Source organism: Ambystoma mexicanum, chromosome 7q (assembly GCF_040938575.1).
Source record: "Ambystoma mexicanum isolate Mex_15411 chromosome 7q, UKY_AmexF1_1, whole genome shotgun sequence".
Lineage (NCBI taxonomy): Eukaryota > Metazoa > Chordata > Amphibia > Caudata > Ambystomatidae > Ambystoma > Ambystoma mexicanum.
The window spans coordinates 311,500,279-311,525,942 of NC_090941.1; positions in this window are offsets into that span (position 1 = coordinate 311,500,279).

The window sequence follows — 25,664 nt, forward strand, 5'->3', positions numbered from 1 at the left end:
CCACACCCGTGACTAATGAACGTGGCTTTTCATGCTTCGTATGACTCAAGATAGCGGAAGGCGTAGTATAATGTATCAGCCTCAGGTTTTACTATATATAAGTTTAATCTTTCCCCATTAGCTCTGTGACCGGTGTAGTACTTAACTACATAGAGACTGATGCTATCAGTTCTAATAAGTTAGGGACAGGTAGTCTTGTATGGTTTAGCCAGCATATTAAACCCTACAGAGAGACTTAGTCTGCCCTAGTACACATGTCACATTGAGCGTGATTGATTTAATTTAGTTAATCTTTGTAAACTGTATCTGTTTATTTTTCCAAGAATTGTTTGATGTTGATCTGGAATATACAAATTCCAGCTATTGTTGTGTTTTGCATATCTGTTATGTCTTTTTGACCCAATTCTTTTGTTTTTCCACACATTTGTCAAGTTTATTGTTTAGTAGAATGTATCATCTTGTGAGAATCATTGATACAATAAAATATTATGTAAATATATTTTAGATTCTGTTACTCCTTTTGGAATAGTGCTAATAAGCATATATTGCACAAGTATTCTATGTAAGGTACCATATTTCCACTAAATTAGGTGATTAATTCATGAAAGCAACCAGTCAAGTAAATGTTGTTAGCTTATAAATCATTTGACTAATAGTGCCTCCATGGGAAGACTTCATTGTTTGTCTCTAGTTCTTTGCTCCATTTCGTTCCCGAGGGATTTTGGAGCTCTTCTTTGTTACCACTGGTAAGCAGCAGGTATTCAGGAATAAAAGAACAGTGTCTAGAGTTTGAATGTAATCTTCCCTCCCCAAACAGGAGAGAAAAGCGCTTTTGGAAATTGACACTTTTTAAAATGACAGTTGAAAATGGCTTTGTGAAACAATGAGAAGTGGGCAAAAATCCATAAATTGATATACATTTCTATGGGAGCAACACTGAACAGGTTCTAACAAACATAAACTATCATATGAGCAACAAAACACACTTTAAATCAGAATGGAAGTTAAGAAACACTTTGAATGGGAAAAGACACGTGTAAAACCTTTGCAAAAATGCAAATTCGCGCATAAATTTCACTATGCGATTATTAATAAAAACGGGTCAAATACACTGTTTTCAAATTCGGTTCTTGGTTGTTCCTACAGGTCTTAGGTTTAACTGAGAGTTGAAATTAGATCTCTAGCTATACAATTGAAGAAGTTATGCAAGTTTGAATGAGAGGCATTTTTGAAAAAATAGAACAGAGAAAAGCAGAAATTTGGTTTTAAAAATGACAGATTGGTTTTATTTAAACTATATTAATGAATAAGAAAAAGAGAATGCCACCCGGGAATCTCCACAGTTACGCACAGTCATTTGTAACTCTTCACGTGGTGGATACTACGGTTTCTTTATGGGAATTACTTCGGGATTGTAAACAGGGTTGCAAGAATGGTTCTGACAAGGTTAAAGGTTCTTAAGTTAAAGATGGGATAGGTTGAGATTGGGATAGGACAATGCAAATATACTATGGGACACTATGATTCCTATTGATACTTACAGTCCACTGTAATTTCAGATTGGACCATCAGGTTCTGGTCATCACGGATCAGTCTACAGGCAGCATAGCACCTCTGGCGGAATTGAATCAGCTGGACAGTTCTGGTCAATTGAACTGCACCTCAGATTGGATTGGATTGGCCCTTCTGGTCACTGGACACTGGAGATTAACGAGATGGTGAATTTCAGCGGCAAGCCTGAATGCTAGCAAGCCAAACTGGATCAGAATTATTTCCCTTTGGGATGGTGTCAGGATTTGGGCATAGCTGAAAAGGGCTCAGCAAATGCTGGGCCTTGGTTTTGCAAAGTAGTCTGCAATCAGGACAGGATGAAAAGTTCTGGAACTGGGTGACGAAGTCAGGATCAGAGCGTCACATGGAAATCAGGATGTAGTCAGGAATCAGTGTGTGTCTGTGTGTGGTGAAGTTCCTATATTTATCATGCCAAATGACAGCACTCATTTTATGGTAGGGGCAGAATTACAAACCACACCCCCCACGGCTGTGATAGGTCAGAAGCACTTGCCTCTTTCTGGTTTGAAGTCAGAAAGAACTGTCATATTTTATGATGTGATTTGGGAACTCCCACATTGATTTGAACTACAATTTAACTTTTCTACAAATGCACATTTCTATAATTATGCCCTCTAATACAATTGGACACATACATTACATATTTTGTGAGCTATCCTGACATCTATCTCCCATCTCAGTGAGAGCTAGCTTTGTCGTTCTGTGAAATGTTGTCAATTTTAATCATAGCGGTTTGGCCTAACAATTCCTAAGTCAGTACATATCTGGGCAATCACCCCTAGAAAAGAGGTATACAATATTATATTTGCAGCATCAATATTTTTGCCACAATTATTCTTTTTGTGTAACTTTGCTTCCTTATGTGGTACAGGGTTCACTCGCGTCTTCACAGAAAGAACATAGAATTAGATTTATAATTACCAATTTTTAGATTTGTCCTCCTTCATTTTACAAAATTAAAGGTTTTCAAAGCTTAATCACAAATAGGCATTTTAAACCACAAATATCTTTCAGCAGTTTTTCTTCTTCTTTCAACTGGCAATAGCTGTCAAATTCCTTTGATCAGGGTGGGGGTCCAGAGGGAAGTTCCCTGCCCCTCCCCTAAAGGGGTCAGTGTACAGCCAGCCATTGTCCTTGGCTGTGCCCCAGACGAATGTCTAATCAGTTCATTATTCTCAATATGTGAGAACCTCCTGCAGCAACTAAGCCTTCCTGCTAGCAATGGAGTGTCAACATGAAGTGTCATCTTTCCCAGGCTGGGCACTGTCAAGTCAGAATTAACTATTTAATTAACTCCAGACTGGGTTTTGACTTTAAGATTCACCTAAATCTTTCATTTAAAACATATAAAAATGAACACAGTTTATAGGGGATTTTGACATTTAAAGAATTAGGCCTTTCCCAAAAACCTGCTTTTAAAGAGGAGATTTTGCACTTCTTCATGGAAAAAGCACATTTAAACTGAATCCTTTACATCAGAGTTTCCTCTGCAGCACACATGTTATTTAGCACCAGTTCTTCTTTTAAATGTGGAGATTTGTTTGCAGTTTAGAAGTAAGTATCCAGCCTTTGCTTGGATTGACAATGTCGCTGGGCTGCCTTTTTCATGAATTACATTTCTTATCTGCTGTCAGTCAATGATGCCCGGCTTCTCTGGCCACACTGGATGATCTGTACCCTTTTAATTTCAATGGTTCACTGGAAAATGAATGGATCTAGTACCAAATCATCACTTTGAAGGTTGCAAAGCTGCATTTTAAAAGGCATTTTCAGTTTTTAGCCCAGTTCTGTGGCCTTGCTTCATGTTAAATGTAACAGCACCCACTGGCATTCTCCTGCAGTGAGAATTCTGTTGTCAACCCCACTTTGACTGTGTGGCAGGGGTGTGCAGCCTTTTGTGATTGTGACCCACATGCAGTATTGCAGATTTGTGCGTGCACAGGGTTTAGCACATCCATTTTTTGGCTGTTTCTTTCCACCTTGGTAAAGTGGTGCAGTGGGGCATGCCGGCATGGGTCAAAATATCCCACACTTGAGTGTCTCAACACCACTCTCACTGAGGTGGCTTCCGGAAGGACAGGCCTTACCTCACCTAGCCCTGCCGTCTCAAGAAGGAAGAAGTAAGACCTGTTGCTAGTTGCTGCAGTTCAGGGGTTAACTATCAAAGACAATTTGCTCAAAGCTGAGAACACTGTCCTGCATCAAGATGTTGCCCAAAGGGGTCACCATGATCCAGTACCTCCTCCATTAGGCATAGGAGTCTTTGATGGCAACACAAAGGGACTCCAGCAATTCCTTGATGCCAGTGCTATCCAGTTCACAGTAGCAAGGTTGGTTTTTGATTGCCAAGATGCCTAAGAATACTCTGACTTGGGCTACTCCTTTGACCAATGCCAGAAGCCCATTGTTGGATAATTTTGGATACTTTATTACAGCGCTGAATGGGATGTTTGTTTGTCTAGATCTGACCTACACTGCCCAAGAGGCCCCCTTGTAGTGTCCCCAAGGATCCCAAGACATTTTCGTCTATGTTGCCTGGTTTAAGTTGCTTGCTGCCGAGGCCACCTTGCCTGCAGAAGTCCAGTACTCATTATTACGGAGAGGCCTCTCCAAAGAACTCAAAGATTAACTACTGAAACCACCATCCCTACAAGATCTACTTAACCTGATTTTAGTGCTGGAATACAGATTGAGTCTGCGTAGTTCAAAAAGAAGGAGAGTTAGACCAAGGCCACAAATTCTGAACCCACATGCTGGCCCAATTAAGGATCATACTGAACCTGAACATGTTCAAGTCGGAATGGCTCATGGTCCATTAACTGATGTCGAATGCCATTGGCAGTCACACAGTGGCCTAAGTGCATCCCAAGAACACATGAACGCAATTTCCCTATCGCCAACCCACGTAGGCCGTGAAATACCATCACCCCTTCCTAGTAGGAAGCGAGGGGTGGGTTTATTTTATGGTTCGTATTTATCCCATCCTGACTCAGATTGGTTACCAGTGATAACCGGCTCTTGCTTCTTTTGGTAGAGCTTTCTATCGCTAATGGGACCAACAAATGGATAGTTCCTGCCCTTGTAGATTCCGGCACTGCCCGTATTTTCCTAGACCAGGAGTAGTCACAAGACCATCACCTTTCCATGATACAGAACGTGGCTGCCACACCAGTAGAAGGCGTGGATGGTCATCCCTTATCATCAGGCCCAGTTACTCATCACTTGGAAGCCATAGCAATGAAAGTGTCAGCCCACAAAGAGATGTTCTCTTTTGACTTGATCAACACAGTCCATTGTCCCGTTATACTCGGATTGCCCTGGCTCAAATGTCATAATACCTATATTAACTGGACAGCAGAAATGCAATTTTTGGGGTCTGAAAGATGCATGTCTGGATGCACTTTATCCCATGAATCATCGCTCACCTCTTGGAATACCCTTGAAGTTCTGTTTGCTACCAATGTTTGCTCTATCTCTATGGTAAATATCTTTGAGGATAACTCTACCAAGATAACGATTATGGAATTGACCTAATTTCTGGAGTGATGGTAACCTTCTGTCGTATCTATGCCCTATCGGAACATGAAAGGGAAGCCCTAAAATTGTACCTGGCAAAGACCATCCAGGAGAGTCTTATCACCAAGTACAAATCCTGAGGTGGTGTCCTTGTTCTTCATACGCAAGAAAGACATCCTGGAGTTGCTCCACTGTCTGGACTAGATTGGTCTCAATGAGATAACGCTAAAGGACAAGTACCCTCTTCCTCTTATACAGGACATTCCTACCACAGTTCAAGGGGCTGTCATTTTCACCAAACTTGACCGAAGAGGAACTTACCACCTGATCAGTGTTCATCACAGTGACGAGTGGAAGACAGCGTGTAGGATACTCTACAGCCATTATGAATACAGTATCATGTCCTTTGGCTTGGCTAATGCTCCTGCAGCATTCCAGTGCTTCATGGACCATTTGTTTGCCAACTTCTTAGATCACACAACCATAGTTTGCCTGGATGATACATTGGTGTTTTTAAAGGACCCCTCACAAAACACTAAACATTTCATCAATGTTTTGCAATGACTACAGGATAATCACCCCCTGGTCAAACCAGAAAAAATTGAGTTTGATGTCTCCTCCATCTTATATCTGGGTTACCCATTGTCTAAAGATGGCATCTCTATAAATCTCAAAGAGTGCAATGATTTATTCATTTGGCCAACCTTTGTAGGATGTTTATTTTCAACTTTTCCTCGTGTCATTCTACCACTGACCAATCTTCTAAAACCTGCCAAAATGTTCCTGTTGAATCCCAAGACCCATAAAACCTTTAACGATTTGAAAAAAGGCCTTTACTTCAGCTCCTGTACTCCACCAACCGGATCCAGCAAAACCTTATATCGTCGAAGCTCATGCCTTGAAATCTTAGGTCGGAGCAGTCCTGAACCAAATACAGGAAGAGGGATTGGAGCTTCCACTTGCCTACTTGTCCAGAAAGCTGAACGCATCCAAGGAACATTACTCAGTTATTTAGAAAGGATTTTTGGTGATAAAGAGGGCTTGTAAAGGGTGGCGTTAGTTCTTGCTCGGAGCCAGACATAGCGTGGAGATACGTTCAGACCATTGAAATCTACAGGTCCTTCAGCAATTCAAATGACGTAACAGCAGGCAAGCACAATGGGCTTATTTCTTTGCACAACATGATTTCCTTATTTCGTATATTCAAGGAATTGCAAATAGCATCGCTGATGCCCTGTCCTGATGTGACATGAAAATATCTGGACAAAATACTTGAAGGAAAAACGTTTGGGATGCAGATCTCCCAGTTCTTGGACCAAGTCAAGAATGACCAGTCACGGTCGCCCTCCTCCGCCTTCCCTATGAATCCTTTACGTCTTTCTCATGGCCTGATGTTCCACCAACATCGCCTCTATCGACCTACCCTTCATTTACAACAACTGGCCTTGCGACTCGTCCATGATACACTGACAGCAGACCACAATGGTATTCATGATACCCGAAACCTATTCCAACACTATTTTGGTGGCACTATTGGCGTTCTGACATTGAACAGTATGTCTCTGTGCCCAACAAAAGGTGCCTTGTTACCTGCCAGTAGGTAAGCTGTGTCCACCTGAATTGCCTTCGGCTCCCTGGCGTCAGCTATCCACTGACTTTATTGTCAACCTACAGCCGGGAGGCCATACCATCATTATGGTGGCCATGGACAGTTATACCAATCTGACACATTTTTCACTCTTTCCCTGGATTCCAACCACTAGGGCTTTATCTTCCTCAGAGACATCTAAAGACTACATTGTCTTCCCAAAGGGATCATTTCCGATCACGGTGCTCAATACACCTCAATACACCTCGGCGAAAGGGCGAGTCGTCTCTGTTGTGCTGCTGGATTGGTTCGACTGCATTGCGAACTGTGATTATTCTACGGACCTGACTTCGGACCCGGAGACTGCGAGGTGCGTGTGCCTTTAAGGGTGAGTCAGCTGACTTCCGCAGCCGCCCTTATCTAGGCCGCCTCAACGCCCTTGCGGCGTAAGCCCTCGGCGAAAGGGCGAGTCGTCTCTGTTGTGCTGCTGGATTGGTTCGACTGCATTGCGAACTGTGATCATTCTACGGACCTGACTTCGGACCCGGAGACTGCGAGGTGCGTGTGCCTTTAAGGGTGAGTCAGCTGACTTCCGCAGCCGCCCTTATCTAGGCCGCCTCAACGCCCTTGCGGCGTAAGCCCTCGGCGAAAGGGCGAGTCGTCTCTGTTGTGCTGCTGGATTGGTTCGACTGCATTGCGAACTGTGATTATTCTACGGACCTGACTTCGGACCCGGAGACTGCGAGGTGCGTGTGCCTTTAAGGGTGAGTCAGCTGACTTCCGCAGCCGCCCTTATCTAGGCCGCCTCAACGCCCTTGCGGCGTAAGCCCTCGGCGAAAGGGCGAGTCGTCTCTGTTGTGCTGCTGGATTGGTTCGACTGCATTGCGAACTGTGATTATTCTACGGACCTGACTTCGGACCCGGAGACTGCGAGGTGCGTGTGCCTTTAAGGGTGAGTCAGCTGACTTCCGCAGCCGCCCTTATCTAGGCCACCTCAACGCCCTTGCGGCGTAAGCCCTCGGCGAAAGGGCGAGTCGTCTCTGTTGTGCTGTTGTGCGGGGAGTGCGGCCAGGCCAGGGGTTATCGACTGCAGTAAAACGGGTGTGACTAAACTGCTGCCTGCAACCCATAACCCTGCGGAGTCTGTTAAAATGAGCCGCAGAATCGAACATGCTGGGACAAGTCCATCCAAACGGCCAAAAACACGAGCCCAATGTAAGAACTGGACGCCGATAGGGGAGGACACAGAAGAACCGGTGCAGCTGGCCCATGCACTCACAGACCAGGTAAGCTACCCAGTAACCACTCCACCATCATCCAACAGGCCACTACAAATACATAGTGGTGATAATTATGGAACGGATGCTGAAAGTACAAGTGTTACGTTACCAAAGGATAACACAAAGGTAACCGTCATCCCGCTGTCGCCTGTTCCGACTACTATGCATAATCCTATCACATGCTCGCTTACACTGATGAACGTTGCGACCTTGAATAGTGCTAGCATGGATCAAACAGGAGAAGTCGATCCCTTATGTGAGCAAGAGCATAGTCGATTTCGCGGCTACGCTGGGACTGCCGTTGTTGGAAACACTCAAACAATAGAGGGGATAGGCGAAAATAGTGGATATTGTAGCCAACTAAATTTCACACAAAGTTCAACTAATGACAAGCAAGGCGAAATCGCTATCGTTGTACAACGCAAGGTCCCAGTGTTAAAAACTCTAGCCTGGAATTGCTACAAATCACTAACTGGCACACAACAGGAAGATTCCGTTTATCAAACACAACGTCAGGAGCCTGGCACGCAATCCACACATCAGACACACTTAGATCTCACCAGCATCCCCCTATCTACTGGTCCGGTAAAGTCAAGATCAGTCTACTACAGCACACTAGAAACCCAAAGTGATAAAGCTCTCTCTAAACAAATACTTAATGACGATGTACTAGCTCCCTTAGATGAGGAGGTGTTTTTACCGCATTCCAATGCGCTGAGCACAGTAGTTCCAAACACGACAACAAATACTGATGTCCATACTTTCCGAAAGCAAGACGCGACTGAAAACCGTCGTAACTCACTGGACGTAGTAAACAAACTGCTGTCTGATCTAACCCGAATTAACAAAACACGTGCCCTGAGGTGCGACCCAAACATGCTACCAACAACTTCATTACAAAGTACAGGACATTCAAATTTGGACAACTCCACACATGAAGTACGGTCGTCACTTACTACAACTCAAAGAACGGGGTTCACAAAACGAAGTAGAAGAGATGTAAGCAGTATTGAAAGCTTAAGATGCTCCCAAAGAAAAAAATCGAAATGGGAAAGCACTGTGAGGCGGTCTTCGCCTTTCGCAGAAAGAACATTAAGGAACAGCAATTTAAACTTCAACTTGGACACACAAGACTCGATTTCCTCCTCCACATCCTCCGATTCTTCAGTGGACGAACCTTACTTAAAGAAACAATCTCAGGCAAAGGGGCATAAAACCAAAATTGCCTCGCAAGATAGGCGTGCCCAAGACCACAACAGGGCCCCTCCTACAATGAATCCCAATTGGATAAGCGATATGCAAGCAACCATTCTATCATCCATGGCCATTTCTCTGGCCCCCTTCACAAAACTATATGAACATCTAAATGAAAACACTAAAGACCTCTCAACATTGGTAGCTATGTTAAACTCAAAAATTGTAGCCGTGGAATCTAACTGTGACCTGACAAAAGCTGCTCAATATGACCTAGCCCTTAAGCAAGATCACATGATGACTGCGATAACGGCCCAATTAAAAAACAACAATATGGACAAAAAACTTCTGGCTGAAGTGGCAAGGGAGGCCTTGAGCATCTTTAAACATAAACATATTACAAAAGAAGTCACACAATCAAGCTGCCCAAGCAGTGTGGTTTGCCTCACTGAGCAGGCGGAATCAGAGTCTCCACGTAACTACGACACCTCAAAAGCCACGACCACAGAATTGTTAACAGGTTCTGACCACCAAAGCATCGAAAATAAAGGCGATGAATTTCAAAAGCCTAGCGAAATCAGCTCGTTTGACGAAGCACTGAGCGCTAGTAAGGCCATGGACAATCCGGCCCTCGCAAACCCACAGATTGCCTCAACATCAGATGACAAATACGTGGGTAACCAACCACCTGATGAGAGATGTGCAAAGAATGATATGACAGAGGATTCGACACGAGTCGCTCCTACACCACTTGCTGAGCCACTGTCATTGATAACAGACGTATCTAACTCTGGCCAAGCATCTACTAACTCAGATACAACGAAACCCTCTGTGTTCGACATTTTTAAGAACACACAAGGGCAAAATCGATCAACCGCGGCAACTACTGCTGTCAACAAGCAGATGACAAAGAAAACAAAAAACCAAATCTCAAAAAAAACGAAACAGACCAACAACTCAAGAAAATTCTTGCGCAATCTGAAAACGGTAAACGTCATTGTGAACACAAATGATCGTAACGAACGAACACAAGCCTGCTCGCAGAAAAATAAACCTGAGAATAACACAGAGTCAACTGAAGAGCAGGTGGCTGAGCAACTCGAACAGATAAATCTGTCAACGTACGATGACGAAGCTCTGTCCCAGGACATCGAACTGTTGGAGACCGCAAGGTCTAACGCAGAAACGGCAAAAGAAGAGTGTCTTTCAGATGATGGGAAAACTATTCAAGAGGAACTGAAACCTCAAAATAATCCGCGCATCTGTATAATAACCGAAGAAGTTGATATCAGTACTGCAACGGCTGTGGCTCACTCACCCATATTCCTAACAATGGAGGAAAAACGAAACAGGTTATCTAAACTCAGCACTGCCACAAATGACACGAAAATCGCCACGGAAAAGTTTAACGAAAAACCACATACTGTCACCAACTTCCCTAAAGTGACACCATGCAATAACACGAAGAGATACGTGGGCCCTCGAAAGAATGCCCAGAAAGCTTCAGTGGACAAATCAGAATGGTTCAGTCCTCATAAAGTGACCTTGGAAAGAATTGAAAATGTAGACAACTTGATTCTAAATCGACACAATGTGCTGTATTTGTTCCAACTAATCCCTAGTTTAAGAACGATTCAGTCTGAGGACTTGAAAATCGTTGAATTTTGCGACGAAAAAAGGAATGACAAAGTGACCCTACATATGAAATCAAATATAATCTCGGAGATTATATTGGAAGCTAGCTCCACTTTACTATCACTAGGGTTTGATACTTACAGAACCTGTGACCAAGGTGAGGAAGAAACGTCACAGACCGCTCAAAAGCTTGAGTACAACAAATCTACCCTTGAAAGAACAAATGCCAAAGATAACGGTAAAGACGCACAGATAACTACTTCTGAGTTCTACAACAAGGAAGAAACACGTATGAAGCAAAATCGGCAAATACAAATAACAATCGACGGGTCATCTACTGTTAAGAGTGGCTCTGAGGCCAACCAAAAAAAGAATAATGAGAGGAATGAATGGGATTGGATGGCGGCTGCACTAAACGATAAGTCAAACTTATAATGCCAGGTGCGCGATAAAAAAGAGTTAATTAAACTAGGATCCTGGAACACAAGAGGTTTCAGTCATCTCTTTCACACACCTTGGTCATATGATCTGGACTTGATTTGTTTGCAAGAAACTTGGCTAGCTGACACTCCCATTATGCAGGACTTTGAAACTGTATTCAATCCTGCAATAAAACAAGACAAAGGAAGACCAATGGCTGGACTGCTGATTGCGGTAAGGAAAGCAACGGGCCTGCAAATCGTCTCAGCAACTAACGTTTCACCATTCATTCAGACCGCCAAGGTGACATTCCTAAATGGCACTAATAATAAATCAGAAGTTCTGAATATCATCAACATCTACTGGAATCATGCTAGGACAGAAACACAACAGTTTATTGATCAAATAACAACAATAATAGACGCCCTTTTTGAAGCTATAGAAACTCCAAATTTGATTATATGTGGAGACTTTAATATAAACTGCCTAAAACATGTAGATGTGAAAAATGAAGAGAAAGTAGTAAATAATGTCTGTAAAAAAACAGCGACAAAATGGTCACAGGAGATGGAAGCAAGAAGCATGTTTATGCTGAATGGAAATACGACAGGTGATATTCCAGCAAACGCTACATGGAACAGACTAAATCAACAATCCGTTCTGGATTACATATTTGTGTCAGAGGCCCTTCACCTACGAACAACTAAGTTTGAAGTTAAACCAATGGCCTACAGTGATCATGATATGGTGGTAATGAACCTAAATGTATCAAGTATGACACTGCCTGACCACTGGTCATGGCCTGTACTAGTTCGATCGAGTAGAATACGGCTCGAACTTGCAGACGCAGAGGTAATCAAAATTGTGTCCAATCTAAACTCGGCTATAAACGAGGTCGAATACTGCCACCTACTGACCGACTTCACAGAACATAAACAAGGTCTTAGGAATAAAAAATTTAAACATACACACAGTTTCGACTTAAAAATGCAACAGCGTAAAAGACTGATGCGTCACGACCTGCGAAACATAGTTACGGGGGATAAAGACGCAATGGTCTTAAAGAAAAAAGCAATCAAACAAACTTACAAGAATTGGTGTAAGTCTCATAAAGCAATCATGCTTCAAAATGACTCAGAGGCTATGTTGACAAATCTACGAAACAAAAATTCTGCGAACTTCTGGAAAACTATAAACAGCAAATTTGCCCCGCAGGATGCTATGCAGGCAAACTGTATTTCGGAAGAAACTTGGACTTCCTTTTACACCAAAATGTTCAGTGCGAATGGGCTTGTGAAAGATGATGTCCACTCAAATCTAGTGACCTGGGATTTAAAGTTTGATCGACACGACATTTTAACTACAATAAAGCGAGCAAACGCATCGAGAGCACCTGGCCCTGATGGCCTCACGAACTATACGATCAAGCGTAACCCAGAAGCGTGGTCCAATTTCTGCATGACCCTGTTCCAAAGAATAGTCGACAAGCGACTATCGCCAACATCGTGGAAAAGTGCCATAGTGGTCCCAATATTCAAAAAAGGCAATAGAGCCAACCCTGGGGACTACAGACCTATCGCCTTGCTGGATGTAATTGGTAAAATCTACGCGACACAACTACAGCAGATGTTGGTAAGGTGGGCAGGAGAAAACAACCACATTGATCAAAGGCAAGCTGGTTTTGTGAAGGGTGTGGGGTGTGGCCTAAATTTGCTAATATTGAATCTGTTTAAGATGGAAGCAATAAGACGAAATACAAAAATACACTTAGCCCTCATAGACTTTTCCCATGCCTTCGATAGTATTGATCGAGGAATCCTATGGAAAAAATTAAGAGCCTGGAAGTGTCCGGAAAGTTTGGTTGAAGCAATCAAGGAACTACATTCTAACACAAATATCAGAATACGTTTGGACCGGCAGGGGACCTTATCAAAGCCTATAGAAACCTTTAAGGGCGTGAAACAAGGATGTCCTCTGGCCGCTGCAATTTTTAATTTGTTTTTGTCCGACGTAGGAGAAGCCTTTAGCGAAATCTCCACTTTTCCACCAAAGATGAATGGCACTCATGTGAGCTGGCTCGTATACGCGGATGACCTCATAATTTTAGACATGACTTACATCGGTCTCCAACGAAAACTAGATGCCCTGGAAACATACGTACATCAAAATGGACTGGTGATTAACAAGCAAAAGTGTGAGATAATAACACTCCAAAATTTAAGATCCGTGAAGAAAAAACAAAATAAACAAAATTGGTACATAGAAAAGACAAAGTTAAACACTGTCTATGACACACGATACTTAGGCATGAGAATAAGTTCCAAACTAGACGATGCACCGTGGGCAGAAGTTGCAAAATCAAAATGTAGACAATTAGCATGCCAAGCAGCTATCATTAACAAACAGTTTGGAAAATTTTCGCTAAAACCAACGATTGATTTCTATCGACAAAAAGCTATGCCAGCAATAATCTATGGGGCCGAAAATGCCCTAGGATGCTCCCACAAGCTCTGGAATACTCTAGAAAATATTTTTTGGGTAAGAGTGCTACACTTACCCCGTGGCACGCCAACAGTATGTATTAGATATGAATTGGGGCTAATATCTATCCATGCTAGGGTGTGTTGGAACATTCTATGCCTCTTCAGGAAATGCTCATTAAACACACCTGTGCTGCAGTACGAAATACTAAAAACAAAACAGGATCTCGGTTGCACCACCTTAGCACTATGGAAAAAGTACTGTACTGAGATATTAGACCTGTACGACATTAAGCTATCAACGTTATTGGAAAATCCGATGCTAGCGAAGAAAAAAGTATGGAGCTCAGATTGGCACTTAACATGCGAACAAAGACGGAATTGCAGAATGATGGCAGATGTCCCAGGGGAGGCCAGAGCGCATGGGAGTTTGCAAGCTTACTTGACGCTATTTCCCAACGCGCAAGCTAGATCGATCTACCTAAGATTCAGACTAAACTTAATGGACACCAAAGAGCGCCGTCATGCATACAACCCTACCACAGAGTTATGGTGCTGCTTTTGCAAAACTGGAAACGAGACGTTGAAACACCTTACACTCTTTTGTTCTAACCTACGTACACTAAGAACTTGCACGTTTGGTCCGGTGTTTGCAAAAATGCAGACACGGTGTGCGGATGATTGGTGGGAAGGGATATTTGAAGGTTCAAACCGCCCGTTGATGTTTGCTTTAATAACATTTCTGGAGGAACTGAATAAACGTCTAAACACAGATTTAGAAACAATAGCTTCGGAACATTATACTCAATGACACCCCAAGGAGAAATCACTTGTATCTACTGTGTAATGATGATAATTTGCACCGGTAAATGACTATTCTTAGGAGTTTGAAGAAATACATGGAGAGGGTTTAATTTGAACTTGAAAGAAGTTGTGTTGCGTGTTGCGCTTGCCCTACGGGTATAGCTTTGGGTTGTGGCTATTTTCTTCTTTTTTTTTAAAGGTTTGTATAAACCGTATAAAAATAAAAAAAAAAAAAAAAAAAAAAAAATACACCTCACGTTTTGGTTCATACTCTGTAAGCTCCTGGGTGTCCAATGACCAACGGCTCCACAGAGGACTTAAATCAGAACATTAAGCAATATCTTTGCTACTTTGTTTCGGCCACTCAGGATAATGGGTACAACCTCCTTCCCCTAGCAGAGTTTGCATAAAATTATTGGTTCTATATGCAATACAAACTAGCCCCTTCCCAGACACCTACAAACACACTGTGGCCTTTGCTATTGCACTCCAACTACAGATCACGTTCCCTCAGGAAATCAACACGTTAGAAATATCTAAGATGGGCTCCAAGTAACCCTCTGCTGTTTGGAACATGCTAGACAAACTACTAAGGATGCAGCAGACTTCTGGTCATCACAAGAGTCCCTGTACCAAGTAAGGAAAAATGTATGGCTATCAGCAAAGTTTTTACCTAAGACTCCAACCAGATTTGCACCAACATACTTTGGTCCATTTTTGATCACTAAGAAAATCAATCCTGTGGCATTTTGACTCAAACTACTGCCTTCCTGGAGTAAGATACATCCTGTTTTTAATGTTTCACTCTTGAAACCCTTTGTACCAAGTTCATTCACTTGCTCAACAGAAAACTGAAACACCAAGTACGAGCATTTTTGTTGCTATGCAGAACTATAGGATTACTACAGGGCATTGAGTACCCTGGGATTTAATTCCAGATGGTCAGGACTTGGTGTCCGGAGAAGGACTGCTTGCAAGCCTTCTCTTTAAAGGCTAGCGCCAACCTTTTGAAGGTTTTGCTAAGTGAGGTCCAAGAGCCCCTATAGGTGTTTATTTAAGTGATTCAAATGCTGATTGGGGTAAACCACAGTACCTTATTGACTGGCAGGGGTATGGGCCATCGGACAGCTCCTGTGAACCCGCTTCCCACATTCATGCATCCCTTCTCCAGTGAAAGTTCTGTCTTTGTTGCCCTTGGAAACACAGGCCATCAACATCAGGAAGGGGACATAGTATCAGGGCACATGCACTAGGCTCCTGGAGTCTATATAGGTGGTGGAGACATACCTGGCCCATTCCAAGATGCCCGCCGTGTACACCGCTCATGTTGCCTGCTCGTCCTCAATGTGTTGATGCGCCTCCTCCCATGTAGATCCAGAAGAAAAGGGAACAGGATCCATTCCCCGGCACATTGTAACGCTCTGGTTTCCCTAAGCAGATGCATGTCTCTCAAGAAAGTTACCCTTCCTGCTCCATTCCTACCAGTTGCCACCATGTCACCAGATCCTTCCAGCACCTCCTCTCCTGGCCCTAGGGTTTCCTTGATCTTCTTTTCTCTGGTCCTTGCCTCTCATACCCCTCTCCGCCTCTGGCTCCTCTGCTGTCCTGTTCATTTAGGAGTCTCAATTCTTCTGCAATCCGCTTACGTGTGCCTGCAGCTTGTCTTCTTGGAAATCACCATCCAAATCCCACTCATCCTCTCTGATTAAGTGCTCCATTGGAGTTTTTTTCCTGGCATCCAGTTTTTCCTCCTGTTACCTCCTTGCCATCCAGACAGTCGCCTCGCCTTGAGTGTCTCAACACAGCTCTCAGCTAAGGTGACTTCTGGGAAGCACAGGCCGTGCCTCCACCAGCTCCACTGTCTCAAGAAGGAAGAGGTAAGACCTGTTGGTGACAGCAGACAAGAGGTAAATTGACAATCAGGATTTATGTGATGGGAATTAAAGACGGTTCAACAGGAAATTGCTCAAACGCAGGACTGGTCCAGCCATAAGGAATTGTGCAGAGTATACTGGCCGGTAGCCTCAAGTGTCCAATTGAAAATGACAGGTATGTGATCTAACCGGGGCATGTCATCTGCATATACGAGCCAGGGAACATGTACCTACCTATTGTGGGTCGAACATTGTTTGTGGCAAGCAGTTCTCTGGACAAATGTGCTATATAAAGGTTAAACAGCAAAGGCGAAAAGACACAGCTATGCCATATTCTACGCTTCATGGCAATCCTAGAAGAGAACAACCAACTTCTATTCAGCCTAACTTTCACTGGGGTCTTGCTAAAATGCTGCATTAGCCAATTAAGTAGGCTTGAATGTATGCCCGAATAGTGGAGCTCCCCCGATAGAACTAAGCACTCAGCACCATCAAATGCAGAGGTGAAATTAATATAATCCACATAGAGTGCTGGGTGTCCTTTTTACATTTTCCTCAGAATACTGGACCATAATTTAGGATCCATCAAGTGAACATTTAAGTTTGAATGTGATGTTGTAGATGTCTTCCTCAGTGATAAGAACTTCAAGAGGTTTTAAAGGGACCGGAGCCTTATTACTGAGACTGAAGGATTTCTTCCCATAGCATGTGCATATGTGTTTATGCTAAAGCGCCTCATTAATCGAGTTAATCAGATCCTTGTCACTAAGATTGCTGTGCTTATTTAATAATCACCAATATTTATTAGTGATATTTAGACTTAACATTCTTAACATTGATTGCCCTTGTGCATTGACAATCGAATACTTACAAGATTTCAACTGGTATTTGTAATGCAATTTAACTCGTTTTATCTATCGGGTACAATTTTCTTCACCTATTTATATTTTCCTGATGTGATGTATATTTTGCAATTTCAGCATTATACTCTACACTCAGCTTTATTATATATTGCTGGGACATTAACGAGAGCTGATTGAATCAAATATTGCCACGAGTAACATAATCCAGGTCATAATAGAGTCTGGGCTCATGCTATGATCAATGTTACAATGTATTGCTTGTTTTCCCCAGTATACTTATTTCTAGCATTTATATTGTTCAATGTCCACCTCACAATGCTACTGCTGGAATTGGTACTGGTTAGTACTACTACGCAGCGTAAGATTGAGCAGACTTGATATTGTAGAAGCTGTTGAGTATGTTGAGCACAGTGGCCTCTGCAGCAGTGGTTCCCAGCTCAAGCTCCAAGGGCAGGCATTCACTTGTTGGTGCTCCAGTGCAGTGTAGAAATCACTAATAACATAACATAACATTTTTTTTTTTTTAAATCATCAATGAGTAGCGTCTTGCACAGTAGTTGAATGGCCATTTTATGAATCGATTTTCAATTGCCAAACAGTGGAATGATCAATAAATAGATAGCTCTGAGTAGCTTCAGCAGTGCAGGCAGAACAGACCATTGTGGCACACAAATAAAGCAGAAATAAAAGAAAATGTGAATTTACGGGCAGGCCGAGCTTATTAAACAATGCACGTAACATCGTGTTAATTGCGTTGCTTGTTGAGTTCAAATGACTGGTTCATGCACATTTTTCTTGCTTGTGGAACCGCATTCTGCGCGATCTTCTGAACAGCGTGGCATTTCTAAAGAAATTAACACCTTCTGGTAAAGTGTGAATACACTCTGGTGTGACTTTTTTTTTATCACCTGGTACATTTATGAATAATAACGGTATTAGGTTGTCATTTTCCAATTCCTGGAGTGGTAATAGATGCTTAAATCACGTGTAAAAGGTTAGGCCGTGGATTTGCATCTAATTTGACACTCCGAGGGATGTTCAACTATTTCCCATTTGGTGTGGGTGCATGGATTGACATTTTCTCATTTCTGGCGCCCCATCCTCTCTGCCTTTTAAATGCAAATGCTTTTCCGCCACCATCTGATTTTGATGCTGGTGGAAATGAACAGGCGTCCTATGGAAGTTGTTGGCTTTCAGCACCTGGTAAAAGCTGTCGCACTCCACAGGAATGCATGCAAATGCCTCCTTGACACTTCCACAGGTAGGGTGACCAGAAGTCACGGTTTTGCTGGGGCTGCACCCGAATTTTCCCCTCTGTCCTGTGGTTTCGAGGCTTAATTCAGTTTTTAAAAACCCATACAGGTATTTGACGGTCGGGTGGAGACTGTACCGTTGTTTTATGAGACACGATTGAAAAATCAGAGATTCGGTTGTCTACCGCTCTCCCCACTGGCATTTCACCCCAGGCCCCATACCTTCTCTCTTCCCCAGGTCCTCTCTTCTCCAGTCAGTGTTCAGTATCTCCAACATGCACTGAGATAGGCCATTGACATAGAAGTAGGAATATCGTTTAATCCGTGCTCTGTTTGTGTTTTAGTGCTTATTTTGTGCTTATCACTGCTGCATCTGTAGTCCTACTTCTATGTCAGAGGCCGGTCGCGTTTTTTTTATTTTGAAAATGTGGTCACCTTACAATACGGAAGGCATTGCGAAAATCTGCACTAAGTAGGGCAAATCGGGCCGACCCGGATTTCTGTGAATTGTGTGCACTTTATAGTGCAAACAACTAAAAGCTGCAAGTAAAGGGCTGAGAAACTGCAAGTGCTAGCATGAGCAGTCCTTTGCACTTCAAAGAAAATGACCCCCTTCTTGTTTGCTATTGCATGTTCTTTCATTGCTAGTAAGTGAACCAGAAAGTCTGCCAAATCACCTATTCCACAGAAACTTTTCACAGGTGTGTCTCGTTTTAGATATCCACATCATTATGTGGAGGCAGGGCTAGGGTGGGGGCATGTTGGGGGAAGTGACGTGCCGGGGCTCGGCTTTGGCGCAGTAAGAATAAAGACGGAGTTGAAGCTGGTCACGGACAGTGTGGGCCTCGTTATTTGGTTGCGCTCTGCGCACATAGCCTCAGTACCTTCCAGTGAGCATTGGCACCGTTATTCAGATGTCAATATTGGCGATGAGGGGGTCAACCCTCTGACGTCCCAGTCGGCATGGCAGCTACAAGAGCTGTCCCCGACACACGATGCAGGAGCGACCTGCGTTTGTTTTCGACCTGGGCGGCGGCAGAGAGTCTGAAGCATCTCTGTGTTTCCCCTGAGCGGCAGCGGTGATGTCAAGTGCCATCTGAAGTGCAGCACACATATACATATCCCGGGCAGAGACAGTGATCACAGCTGGCCACCAGACACCGGCATGTAACGGGTGCACAACAGGTACAACGTTTGTCATGATGAGCTGCGCCTGCACTTTCAGTTTGTCTTCCTGATCCAAAGTGTCCATAAGGGTGCAACCAGCAAGCCTGAAGGGACTCCTGTGTTGCTGCTGGCAGAGGCAGCAACTACTCTGTGAAAGCCAAGTCTGTGAAGGTGAGAAGGGGGAAACCTGCACCACACAGAAGGAGTCAAGGTCACCATGTGCATCCAGAGTTCATTTAATTGACATTTTACAGCTCAGCCCTCAGCAGATGCAAGACTATTGGGGGAGAACCCCCCAATGGAAGACCATTGCACTATTGGGAGGCATTGTCATAAAATAGCAGAAGGGATCACACCACAGCCACCATGTCAGACGTCGAGATACCAGCCAAAGTACCTGCCCGTCCATTGAAAGTATTTCAGGGTGCGCAAGGGGATGTCTTTCCCTGGCAACTGCCCACTGCTTCTGACCTCACTGATACCAGTAATCTCGGCCCACGGTGGGTCCTCTGGCCGAAGGATTTCCAAGTATACATAGGGGCAATGGGTCCCATGGAAGAGGAATGCAAGAAAAATATATTGACCCTGGCAGCAGAGGCATCAGTACAAGACATCCTATATAAACTGGTGGATGAGGAAAAAGGAGCATTTAGGGAGATTCAAGAGGGACTCGCCACATACTTCGCCCCCCCATACCAACGTGGACTATGACAGACACATCTTTCCCACAGCCATGCATTAAAGAGGTGAAAAGCTAGACAATTTTGTTTTGCGACTCTGTATCCACTTCTAACACTGCGCGTTCCACCCCTATTCCAATGAGGTAATGGTGCGCTGTCAGGTCATAGCAGGATGTGAGTCCCCAGAATGCAGAAAAAAATGCTTCAAAAACAACGGTCCCTAGATTAGATCCTGGCCATGCGACGGACGTATTCAGCAACATCGCTGCAAGTCATCAACATGGGCAGGGTGAAGGTATACTCATCGCCGAGAGACCAGGAATCAAAAGTCTGCTAAATCACCCATTCCACAGAAAGTTTACACAGGTGCAGTGGCATTTTTTTGTACAATTGCAAAAATGTGCCATTGTGCAAATGCAAGTGTGGAAGTGCACTTCACTGGCACGTAATTTAATATGGGACACAGTGTTAAGATAGATTTTACAAATACAAACATGTATTGCAAAGATGTTTCCTTTTTCTTGTGAATAACTGGTGCTTGTTTATAGTAGAACATTATCTTAAAACTGTGCACTGATGTTTGGCATATCCTCAATTTGAAGCCTGCACTCATAAGTAGGGGTGAGCGAAATAGGCGAATTTCATTGCGCAGACATATTGACAAATTCCAGGCTAACTTCAGCTGCTCTGCCAATTTCTGAGTGAAATTGGCACTTTCTGGCCTTTTCCACCGGAACATTAATTTTTGTTCAATGTAATTATTTTAACGGCGCAAAAACGCTTGGGAATAAAACAAATAATAATATCAGGAAAAAACGAAATTTCCAAAAGAAGTGACAGAAAAGGAAAAAGAAAGTTACGTATAGAAAAAGGAGTTGGTGGCAAATTTCACCAGTTTTGTTTTGTGATGGCAATTTCACCCATCCCTACTTATAAGATGTGAATGTCATTAACATTAGGAAGAAATGGACTTGATGTAAGAAATTTGGTTGGTAGGGCAAGGCACCTCCTGGTTAAGAAATTGGAGCAACTAATAATAATAATAATAAATAATACATTTTATTCATAATAATAAAGGACATGGGGCCACTTTGTCCAGGCAGGTAACATGCACTGCAATGTGTCAGTGCCTCAGACTGTGATATGATGTATTAAAATACTATTAGTTAAGGGTCAGCTAAGGTGAATAGGTTCAGTGCAACAAAGGGTCAGTGCATCAACAACCCTTGAAATTCAGTCAAGAACCTTTAGCTGAAGTGATGTTAAGGTGCTGATTTAATGCCACAAAACCCCTGAAATTTGGCAGGGTCTGGAAGCAATGCCACCTTAACTATGAGGCCCCCATTGGGCAATCTCAAAGCACCCTGATGACATCACTGATGATATTACCTATGCTATCATGTATGATATCATGGGTGACATCAGTGGTACAGCAGATCACATATACTTCTGCACATAAGAATGTGTTCAGGTGGAAATGTTGGTTGGTTTCTGCATGTAAATATACTGTACATATGCAACAAGAGAACGGTTCACACCAGAGTTTTTCTCTATTGACTTAGCACTTCCCATGATAAGATACTCGATTACCTTCATTTCTCTGTTCTGAAAATATGCCCCTATGCAAAAAACACATTTAGGTAGTATAGTGATGAGTTTGCACCAGACCACCAAAGAATGCAACATACATGAGAAGGAACAGTTTCTGAAATTATCATATCTTCATGTATCAGACTACTTACTGTCAGTATAACCGATCGAAAGGCAGGCCTTAACCATGGTAAAGGTTGGAGCAGGAGGCCTGCAAGAGTCAACAACAACAAGGTTAAAAAACACATTCATGTTTTGAGAACACATGGCTATCAGGATTAGAGTATCTAATGCACTGGATAGACGAAAGTTGTAATCATTTTAGTGCCATGGTTTGGAGCCGGCATTCCACTACATGTTTTGGACTCTGTAAACTCAATGCACAAGTGCAACATAATGGGAAATGTAAATGTGCTTCGTCATATTACAGGGACTGTTTTTTAAATGCAAACTCCAACCAAGCTTTGCACCTGAATCCACCCTTGTGATGTGCTGTACCAGTGATGTCACTCATGATGCCATAAGTGATGTCATATGTGCTATCATCAGTGATGTAATTTGTAATGTCATCAGGGTGCTAAAAGGCTACACAATGGGGTCTTCATAGTTAAGGTGGCATAGTTTCCATGACCTTCTGAATTTCAGGGGTTTGTGGCATTAAATCAGCACTTTAATGTCACTTAAACTTAAGTTTTTTCACTGAATTTTAAGGGTATTGTTATGCTATACCTCCCACCACCTGCAATATTGCCTTTTTTTCTGCCAACCTAATTGATGACATATCATTTTGAATCAGCATCTGTTCTTCAGCTACGCAACATCAAGTTTATCAAATATTTAGTTTTTGTATCCCCTAGATATGAAGGCATTACTAATGGTGTACTCTGAAAGAAAAATAGTGAGGTGGGGTTAGTGGGGGACTGTTACAAGATATAGTGAGATGGTAATAATGGGGGCTGTGATGAAGAAGAGTAATGTGGTTTTACTGAGGTACTATCATGAGGAAGAGTGAGTTGGTGGTAGTTTAGTACTGAAATGAGGAAGAGTGACCTAGTGATAGTGGGGTTCTGTGACCTACAGAACATTAAATCATGCCTACTTCATTTCTTAAGAAATATATATACCTTACAAATTATAAATCAAAATGTCCTTTTAAGGTCCTCCTATGAATTGAACCAATTTTGTAACCATTCATCGTGAATCGTGATCTGACACCCCGACAGTGAGATGCGAGAGAGGTTGTTGTTAAAAACAATGCATACATACATGTTTTTAAAGTTTGCCCTGTTTGTATTCCCCACTCAAAACGAATCAAGAATTTGTAATGTTAGGAATTATTCACACGCTACCAAGACAAAGAAGAGTAGATGGGAGATGAATGCTAACATATTGCCGATTAAAAACGCTCTACCACTTTTCCAGATCAAAAACGACATGCACATCCAATTAAAGAAAAACTGCATCTTAACATTCCAATAACTTTATTTCATGTGAAGGGAGAATATGAACACTACAAAAACCATTGATAATTGCACTGTCTTTTGCAAAAACCTCAATAAATTAAAAGAAAAAATAGCACACTATTTTGCTTAACCTCACGATTCAAACCACAATGTAATGAACACTAAAGTTTGATATTCCATTCTCAAATCTACATTCATCAGCATATTCACATTAGAGAAAATACATGCATATAAAATTCATCGAAATAAGTATTTGCCACAACCAACCTAATGAACAACAAAACTGTCACTTCAAATATTCAAAATCCATAATATAAAAAGAAAAGAAACAGACTCATTTCTTTTTTGAATCGCAGATCACGTGTAAAATCTGAAATTATTTTGGCCTGAGGGAACACGCACAGTATAACATTTGAGAGCTGATTGGTTAATAGACACACGGATCTCAAATAACACACACATACTCCAGAAAACCTTAGATTTTCTCATTGTTTTGGAGCCAATTACATGTAGCCACAGTACTGGTTTTGACTTTCCTAATTGTCCAAAGAGCACTATTTGATCCTTTTGTTTCTTTATTTTTTTCTTCTGGAGATGGAGATCTAAAATCCTGAGGCTCTCTGGGGATGAAGAGATCGAGCTTGTCTCTGTCACTGAAGACCCAGAAGACACGCAGGAAGAGGAAGTTGAATGGGTAGAGCAGCCAGCTTCACACAAGAAGTACTGCCACAGGAGATTTACACCTTCCCTGTGTTGGCATTACTTCAGAGTATCCAAAGACACTCCACTTTCAGACGTTGAAAAGGGACAGTGCACATTTTGTGGTGTGGTGCACCGTAGAGGATTCTCTAAGGTTCCTGCACAGAGCATGGGCAACGTGGTGTTCGTCAACCACATGGTATGTTATCAGTGGTGGCAAGTGGATGAATATTTCAGGGGCCGGTTCCGACAGCAGGCAATCTGAATTGGCTGCAATGCTTTGCAACCCACCTCCAGACCTGCAATGCCAAAGGCCACGGAGAAAGCTGAAACACTATCACCAACTGTGTCATCCTCTCAACATCTCCCCTCAACTTCATCTGCTGCCAATGGGTAGGAGCGTCTCCTCTGCTGCCCCTATATTGGACCCTGAATGCCTTGCAGGTCTCCAGAAGGTGGTGTTTGCATCTGCAGTAAGTGCTGTCTGCTGATAGCACTGAATGCAACTACTTTTGAGGAAATTAAGGATGCCTGGATAGACCATGAGCAAAAATGACCATAGGTTGTTTAAACATTTTGTTTACTCCCCTTTTCAGGTTTGTTTTTTACCTGTGTTAATTTTTTTTAAAGTATTATACAAAAATGTCTACTTTCCACCTATTTTTTCTAGATCCACACCTCTCCCTCCCATGCCCTCCTTAACCCAACAACAGTTCCTTTCAGAACCACCCAAAACGTGCAGAATAAAGATCTAAGCATGGTGGATGTGGGATTAACATTAAGCACCGTGGCAACAGGCTAATCCTACCTGTAACCGTCCACCACCAAAGTTAAAGGTTCAAATAAGGCAAGGGTTCCTTAATGCAGACAGCAGTACCATTTTCAGCATTCTCAGCCCTCCAATGCGGGTTATATCTCCGTTAGCAGCCATGTACTTTCCTACGCGGATACTAAGAGTGTTTCATTTAAAAAAAAATAGATACTTACCTAGTGTCGCTGCTCTGTGCAGTGTAAATGTTGCTAAAATGTATTTTCTCTGTTGATGATTGTGAAGTCATCAACAGGGAAACAGACTTTGGGAAGATACGGCACGGCACCACACAGCAAGGTCAATTTTTACATTTATTTTTAATGAAACACCCTTTGCACTCATGTCGGAAACTACACAGGTGCTAAGAGATGAGGGGAGAGTAGGGAGGGGAAGGAGGAGCAGGGAAGTGGGCTTTGGCCTTCAGCACCCATACTGCTTGTAACCAAGGCTTATCCCTAAGAATACAGCCCCTGTTCCGAGCATCCTGATTAGCTAGCGGCCCTTTCCAGGGAGCTAATGAAAAAGGAAAATCTGTTTCATATAATTATAAACATAAGAAAGTTAACACCATCAACCTTTAATAAACAAATATACATCTGAATAGAGAATCATAGTTCACAAACTAATATTCATACATCTTTTATTTTTAGAAAAAAACATTTATAAAACAGATCTCAATCTAATTTTTTACATTTAATATTTTACCTTTTTTACCTTGTGCACTCTTTCTGTTAGTCATGACTTATGAATCGAGAAATAATGTGAAATAGTGCAG